At 43.0% G+C, this 7,503-nt stretch overlaps 1 pseudogene; it reads left to right on the top strand.

Annotated features, from left to right (window-relative positions):
• The first annotated feature begins 3,656 nt into the window (after nt 1–3,656).
• Nucleotides 3,657–6,472, top strand: LOC138156925 (olfactory receptor 10P22-like; annotated as a pseudogene).
• The last annotated feature ends 1,031 nt before the right edge of the window (nt 6,473–7,503 follow it).

Raw genomic sequence — 7,503 nt, 5'->3', positions numbered from 1 at the left:
ATGATTTCTAGGTTCTTTTTTTTTGATCATGGCATTCAGATAGTCCAATAATTTTTAAATTATCTCTTCTGGATCTATTTTCCAGGTCGGTGGTTTTCCCAATCAGATATTTCACATTGCCTTCTGTTTTTTCATTTGTTCAGATCTGTTTAATAGTATCTTGATTCCTCATTAAGTCACTAGCTTCCATTTGCTCCAATCTAATTCTGAAGGAATGATTATCTTCAGTGAGCTTTTGAGATTCTTTTTCCATTTGGCAAATTTGGCTTTTTAAGGCATTCTCCTCATTGCCTTTTTAAGCCTATTTTTCCATCTGAGTTAGCTATTTTTTTTTATATTTTTAAGCAATTGGGGTTAAGTAACTTGCTCAAGGTTACATGGCCAGTTATTTCTGGGTGTGGTGCTGAGTGTCTGAGCCCGGGATTCGATCTCCAGGTCGTTACAACACTGGAGCCGGTGCTCTTACTCACTGAGGCACCTGGCCACCCCTAAGCAATTGGGGTTAAGTAACTTGCTCAAGGTTACACGGCCAGGTGTTTCTGGGTGGGTGCTAAGTGTCTGAGCCCGGGATTCGATCTCCAGGTCTTCTCAACACTGGAGCTGGTGCTCTTATTCTCTGTGCTACCTGGCCGCCCCTGAGTTAGCTATTTTTTAAGGTGTTATTTTCTTTAGTCAGGTTGTTGACTCTCATTTCATAATTTTTTTGCATTATTCTCATTTCTCTTCCCAATTTTTCCTCCACTTCTCTTATTTGATTTTCAAAATCCTTTTTAAGCTCCCCTGTGGCCTCTAACCAGCATGTATTTTTATTGGAAGCTTTTGGTGCAGGAGTTCTGACTTCACTGTCTTCCTCCTGTTTCATGCTTTGATCTTTTTTTTTTTGTTCCCAAAATAGGAGTGTAAGTCTGGATTGCTCTGCTTCATTTGCTTCATTTGTCTGCTCAAGTTGCCAGTCAATTACTTGACTTTTGGGCTTTTTGCCACAGTAGGACTCTACCACCAGATAGGGAGCTTCATCCCAAATGCTGGGGTTTTCTCAGCTGACGAAGGTATTAGTTGGGTGCCCTCTCTGAAGCCTCCACACACTCTGGCAAGCTGGTCACACACCCCAGGACCTCCACCCTAGACAGCAATCCAGATCCAAGCAGGTTAAAGCAGTAGCGATTACCCCTCAGACTGGTCACTTGGTCCCCCTACAGTCTGCAGGCCAGGAGGTGAAGCTGCCAGGTGGTGGCACTGAGCTGCAGTGCTTAAGTGGCTTCTTGCCCCAGGGGCAAAGGCCGATGACACTACCAACTACTGGATCCCAAAGTCCACACACTCTCTCACTTTGTCCTTACCATCTATGTGTTGATAATTCTGGAAACTGCCACTGCTGCTGGTGATCTGGAGTCCTTCCAGCCAGCGGCCAGACAGGCCACCCTGGGGGTAAGACCTCTGGCTCACAGGGGGCTGGGCTCGGCTCCCAAATGCTGGGCCGGCTGCTTGCTGCCAGCCGGCGGGGCTGTCCTCAGTGGGAGGTTAGCTTCTGTGTCATTTTGTGGGTTCAATAGCTCCAAAGTTTGTTCAGAGTCACCTTTTATATGAATTGGAGGGGGTGGGAGCTGGAGCTGCACTGAGGTTCTGTTTCTACTCTGCCATCTTGACTCCTTCCTTGATTTCTTTTCTCAGGATGTACCCCCATGTTGTAATGCACTTTGTTCTCATCTCTATCTTTTACAATTCTCATTTGCCTTCAAAACTCAGTGGAAATTCAATTTCCTACATCATCTACTTCCTGATCTTTTCAGCAGCTAGTGCTTTGCCATGGTCCACCAAATTTACTTCTACTTTTTTTGTATACATGTGCATTCTGCCTCCCTCTTGAAATACAACCTCTTTATTGGCTGGTTTTGTCCCCTTTTTTGTCTCTGTAGCCTCAACATTTGACAGTGTCTGGAATGTAGTAAGTACTTAATAATTTCTTGCTATTCCAGGTAAAGATGGTCATGTGAAGCATGCAGAGCACCCAACTCTCCCACCTTTACTTGAATGACTTAACAAGAGCACCAGATCAAGTATTAACCCCCACATCCAAAGTGATCCTTCACTAAGCTAAATAGTCTAGGGTCTAGTCTAGGGTAAAAAAAAAGATGAGTAGATGCTAAGAGCCCTGGAAGAGGAAACTGTTCAAAGGTTCCTCAGGGAGGTCCTAGAAGCTCCCCGACTGGGTAAACTCCAGTAGTAAAGTGAATCAGTTCTGTGATCAGAGTTGTCCTGAGAGGGCATAGAAGAGGCAGGATCCTGACTTTGGAAGAATCAGTGGCGAGAGAAGACCACCCAGTGTTCTGGTTAGTGATAGCCAACCAAAGAACTTTGACCTCACAGTGGTACTGAAAGAGGAAGAGGCCTTGTAATAGTAATGGAATATAAAGATCCCCCTGTATTGGCTTGGTTTTTGGTGTTAAAACCCAGATCTTGTTAATCCCACTTGTGGGATGGACTTGTTGAGGTGAAAAGAGAGGGCAGAACTGGGAGGAGCTGGTGACATAGATTTAGAGAGACACAAGACAAGAGAGAGGCAGAAGAACTTTTTGGAAGCAGCACCTTTGGAGGCAGAGAGAGACTGAGAAGATTGCTGAGGGCCACTTTGAATTGCCCAGGACTTTTGAGACCTGCCACCCAGATCTGCCAAGGACTGAGGAGACATGGCTGTTATGCTGGTACTTTGTCTGTCTGTTTTGATGTTGTTTTGCCAGATTTGTCCACTGGTGAAGGACAGTCCTGTTGTTGCAGAAGTTTTGGAACCTTGCTGTTGGTTCAGAGCTCCAGAGACTGTTCTGCAGACAGAGAATGAATACTGTCCACTGGTGAAGGACAGTGCTGTTGTTGCAGAAGTTATGGAACTTTGGTATTGGTTCAGAAGCCCTGAAGAAGGATTTTCTTGTTGTATGTTTACAGAAATCCTGGAAGAGGGTTTTGCTAATGTTTTCAGGGGTCCTAGGACTGTTCTGCAGACAGAGAATCAATTAATGAAGAGACTGGCAATGTATCTTGTGGCCTTGTTAAGCTTTGTCTCCCCAGGAACAAAGATTGCTGAGAACTTGCTTTGTGTAAAGATGAAGAAAAGACCTCCATTTGGGTATTAAGTGCTGTGCTTAAACTTGTTGTAACTCTGGGGTAGATTCAATTGTGATCCAGGGGTGGGGAACTTTTGACCTTTTTGTGTTCTGTGATTGAACAAATGAATGTATTTTACTTATGATTGGAAACTAATCTCCATTTGAGAAGAGGGGCTTTGTGATGGACTAAATGAATGTACAACCTACGGGTGGAGTAGTATTTAGAACAGGGACTTTGTAATTGATTAAATGAATGTAATGTCCTGGGGTGGGGTAGTACTTGATTAAATCAGGTAGTACTTGGAGATTATTTAATCACACTTAATAAATGCTGTATTTTGAATGATGTCATATTTTGATCTTCTCTGTTCATTTCTATTCATTTTTCACTGAATAAAATGGAGAGTACCTATGGTGGTATTTTGAACGTTGGGAAGTTGCCTTTGCTTGGCATTACATTACATTACCCTTAACATGAAATATATCAGTCTCTACATATGCATATATCCCCTCATGTATATAAAATATGATGTATATTGTGGGCATGCTGTGGAGATGGAGTTGACTCAGACACCCCTGATCAATCAAGCCTCCCTCAATCCATATGATGAGATTTCAGAATATAAGGAGCAGGTAAGCAAGTATTAAAATGTGTCCCATTCATATTTTGTAAAGGTTGCATTTTTAGTTTGAGTGGCTCACACCCAGAGTGATGTATTCTCTGATTATAAAGTATATGAAAGTAGGAATGACTTATTTTTCAGCCACTTTGGTCTTTTTTGGGTATCTTCAAGTGAAGTCTGAAAAGGCATTCATATTTCTTTCCTCCATTAGGAGTTGGAAAGAAATGCTTCAGTTAACTTAAAGGGAAGGCTGTGTCCCTGGTCTTATAAGAATAATTGAGCTAAAGCCAGGGAGTTCTCCTAATCCAGATGAGACCGAGATGGAAGACCCTAGCTCATGAGAGAGCATCAAAGCTCTTTGTGGTTCCTGCATTGCCCAGTTATAGTTACAGTCCTTGTGTTAGTATCTTAGCTTTTTCTCCCCTGCATTTTTTTTTTTTGGCAATGGTGTTAGCTACAGCTGGCAGCTGTTGTGGCAGGAAATACATCAGCACTGCTGCTTCTGGTGGCATCCCCATCTTCCCTCTTTCCTGGTATTCTGCTCCTCTTACTCTCAGGTTACTTATATTCCAGTTTATGGTGGCTATGATTATCTCCAGGTTCCCAGCATAGTTGCTAAGCTGCCATATCGCCTGTTTTCCAGGCCACTTTCCAGCTTGTCCTGCAAGAAAATTTTTTTCAAATTCAACTTCACATTCTTAAGAGCAATGTGTGGGGGAGCGTGGCTTCCTTCCTTTGCATCAAGATAAGGAGCTTGCTTGTCAATCCAATTATGACTGCTTCATTCTGTGTGAGTATTAATTGCCTAAAGGCTGAGGGGAGAAAAACTAGGTGATTTCCATGTTGACCAGGAGGCATGCATCTTGAGAATCCACTTATACCTCATTCTGCAAATGCTTCTACCTTAGAATCACTGGGTAACATTGAATTAATTTACGTTTGCCTCTTTCGGAACCTCCGTTTCTCCACAGACTTGATATATTCTCTCCCTCTCTAATCAATTTTGGTGAGTTAGAGTGATCGAGATGAGTCTGAGATGTTTCCTGACCCAGATCTCTATACCTACATTGCAGGAAGCTCAGGGAGCAGAAGAAGCTAGGGAGCTACTGTTTAGTTCTCCTTAGCCAGGTCAGGCCCTAAGGTCCAAGTTTCCCTTCTCACTTCCTTGTTTCTTCTAGGTTACAGTCTAGTCTCTCTCTTTCCTGCCCTCCACTCTTGAGAACATGGATCCCTATGGGCTTAGCCTCATGTCAGTATATCAGAAAACCACATGGGAATGACTGCTAGCAGTTGTTGCCTCTAAAAGGGACTCTGGGAGGGACACCCATGGGTGATGTGGATCTTATCTAAAGGTTCAAGTTTCCCCTATTCTTTCTTTTTTTCTCATATGTTTCACTCTCTATGCCTCAAAGTGTTCCTTTGATCTCTCCATCCTCTCTCTCCTTTTTTCTTTGTTTTGCCATTCCATAATATTTCTCTATGCCTGCCTATATCTGTTCACATTGCCAGTTACCTTTAAGATTCAAAGACAGGTTTCTGCCCATGGAACTGAGGGCTTTGTGAGGTGGAAGGGATCATGTTGATGTTCTATATAGTGCCTTGCTTCTTGCCTAGATCCCATTTTATTTCTGATAAATTAAAATATAATTATTTATATTTTAGTTTTCTCAGAAAGGATGATCTAATATCCCACTGCTAATCCATCACAATCTCCACACCTGGGAAGTTCTTGTCTTTTTAGCCTGGATTTTAATGAAGCAGTTTGTGTACTTCTTTCTTTTTTTGGGAATATTAACAATTCTCCCCTGGTCCTAACCCAGATGCAGATTTAGGGACACAGCTGATGCTAATGGGACAGCAGCGACTGAGTTTATTTTGTTGGGATTTACTTTTTGGGGCCCTACCAGCATGCCCTCTTTTGGGGAGTGCTCTTTTTCTACTTGGTCACCTTGGTGGACAACTCCCTGATCATCATCCTCACCCTCCTGGACCCAGCCCTGAGCACCCCCATGTACTTCTTCCTTCGACATCTCTATTGTAGAGATTCTCTATACTACGAGTGCTGTGCCTAGGTTGCTGACTGATCTCCTCTTCTTCCATCCTGCCATGTCTTCTGCCAGCTGCTTCGCCCAGATGTATTTCTTTGCCCTCTTTGCCATTGCTGAATGCTGCCTGCTCACTGCCATGGCCTATGACCATTATGCTGCCATTTGCCAGCTCCTGCATTATACCATACTGATGAAGTGGCAGGTGTGTGTGGGTATGGTGAGTGCTTCCTATCTAATGGGCATCATCACAGGCACCACCCACTCCATGTTAATCTTTACCTTGCCCTTTCATGGCACCAACGTTATTCACTTCCATTGTGATATTTTTCCTGTGTTGTGGCTGACAAGTGGAGACACATTCTCTGGTGAGATTGTGAATCTTGCCATCACCCTGCTCTTTATTATGACTCTCTTTGCACTGATCCTGTTTTCCTATGTTTGCATCCTCATCACCATCCTTGGGGTAGCCTCTGCTCAGGGTCACCAAAAAGTCTCCCCACTTTCTCTTCCCATCATCTGGTTGTTACACTCTTCTATGGGACTGCCATGAGACCCGGAGTCAATGATGCTCAGGACACAGACCAAATTGTCTCCCTTTTCTACACGGTTGTAACCCCCATGCTCAACCCTTTTATTTATACCATGAGGAACAAGGAGGCAAGGGGGGGCTCTGAGGTGCAAGTTTACAAAACACCTTTGAAATCCTTGCCTGGTCCAGTAGTTTGCTTGGCTTCATTTTTGGTGAGTTGAGAGGTGCTTCCCAATCTTTATTTTTTATCTAATTTACATTTTATATTCTCAACTGGCAAACATTAATTTGATCTTCTAACCTTCCTGCCTTGCAATAATAAAAACCAAAACCCTTGTTGCAATACATACAGTCAAGGAACACAAATTAGTATGTTGGCATTGCCCAAAATAGGTATCATTGTGCATGTTTAGTGTTCCTCACTCTGATGACTGCATCTTTGTAAAAAGAGGGGGGCCTGAACCCCTAGATCTTTTTCACAGTAGGGGCATTCCTGGTAGATTCTGGTTTAGATGGGCCTGGTCTTTCAGAAGGATATCCTTCCTTTTCTGAAAGTCCCAGGAATCTTTGTCAATTTACATGTAAGATCCTGATCTGGCAGCTGTTTTCAGATTTGTGCTTCAAGTGGAGGATGGATGATCACTTTTAGAGGTATTCAGGTATGGGTTGGACTAGATGGACTGAGAAGCAAGTGTCTGAGGTATGTATGTTCCCATATATAATGAAGTCTCCACATAGAAGGGCAGCGGTTGGGGTGGAGGAGGATACTGTGTGCTGGACACTGACCTCCTTAAGGTTACTTTTAACATTGAGATACTATGATTTGGATTCTGTGGTATTATTGGGCCTGTTGAGTTTATACATGTTTTCTGAGTCTAGTGTTGCAATTTGAGAGGGATTCCTATGGATTAATGGACACACATATGAAAGATTTAGAGTGATTAAGATATCCTAGCTTTTATGCACCTGACACCCGAGGAATGAGGACTCCTCTCTGCACTAGAACCTTCAAATGGAGCCCTTCTCTTCCTTTGTGGTAAGGCACTCCACTGACTATGTTTAATGCCAGTAACTACTGTGGTGGTGAGAGGTATCAGAAAATAAAGTCTGTGAAATCTTACCAGTGTTAGGGAGTATTCAGATCACTTTAACAAACATTCATTCAGTGTTTACTATGTGGAAGACATTTTACAAGGATCTGA

This window comes from Petaurus breviceps, unplaced genomic scaffold (genome assembly GCF_028583685.1).
Source record: "Petaurus breviceps papuanus isolate PSGF00001 unplaced genomic scaffold, PetGlider_PUasm1.0 164, whole genome shotgun sequence".
Classification (NCBI taxonomy): domain Eukaryota; kingdom Metazoa; phylum Chordata; class Mammalia; order Diprotodontia; family Petauridae; genus Petaurus; species Petaurus breviceps.
This window is presented reverse-complemented; position numbering and strand designations above follow the sequence as displayed.